This window comes from Malurus melanocephalus, unplaced genomic scaffold (genome assembly GCF_030028575.1).
Source record: "Malurus melanocephalus ecotype Western Australia unplaced genomic scaffold, MMel_1.1 scaffold_406, whole genome shotgun sequence".
Classification (NCBI taxonomy): Eukaryota; Metazoa; Chordata; class Aves; order Passeriformes; family Maluridae; genus Malurus; species Malurus melanocephalus.
The window spans coordinates 511,731-512,357 of NW_026623638.1; the positions used below are offsets into that span (position 1 = coordinate 511,731).

The window sequence follows — 627 nt, forward strand, 5'->3', positions numbered from 1 at the left end:
GACAGCATTACCTGTTACATGCACAAACCTGGGAATCAGAAGAAAGGAGGGACAAAGTTTTCAGAGCAGCTGGACAGCTTGGAACTGGAGCAGGAGACTGAGACTGAGGACACTTTGCTCCTAATACAGAAAAGAAGATGCATATAATGACTTTATACATATAGAAGATGCCATATAATGACTTTATACATATAGAAGATGCCATATAATGACTTTATATATATAGAAGATGCATATAATGACTTTATATATATAGAAGATGCCATATAATGACTTTATATATATAGAAGATGCCATATAATGACTTTATATATATAGAAGATGCTATATAATGACTTTACCTGTGAGCTGCAGTAAATAAATGACAGAATGATTGTCTGGACATGGGGATTCTTACCGTGCTTTTGGGAGAGGTGTTTGTTCCCCACCCTGCCAGGAGAAACTCCTCTCTGCCAAAGTTCCCTGCCTTTAACCTCTCAGGCTGTGGATCCCTCCTGGGAGGGAAAAGCATTTTATAGCCCAGGATCATGTGTGCAAAAGAGCACTGAGTAAGGCTGGAGACAGATAGTGAAATAAGGGGAATTCCCTCAAGGTCCTGTATTGTGAGGAGAAGTGCAGGATTGTGGT

The 627-nt window shown here is 39.9% G+C and overlaps 1 protein-coding gene across 1 annotated transcript in view; it reads right to left on the minus strand.

The window, feature by feature from the left end:
• The window catches only part of NOS2 (nitric oxide synthase 2), a 19,860-nt gene extending 19,700 nt beyond the window's left edge, over positions 1–160 (minus strand). The window contains exon 1 of the mRNA XM_057379452.1: positions 29–160. The gene's annotated coding sequence lies outside the window, so the exon portion shown is untranslated. The remainder of the gene's footprint in view (positions 1–28) is intronic.
• Between the last annotated feature and the right edge of the window lie 467 nt (positions 161–627).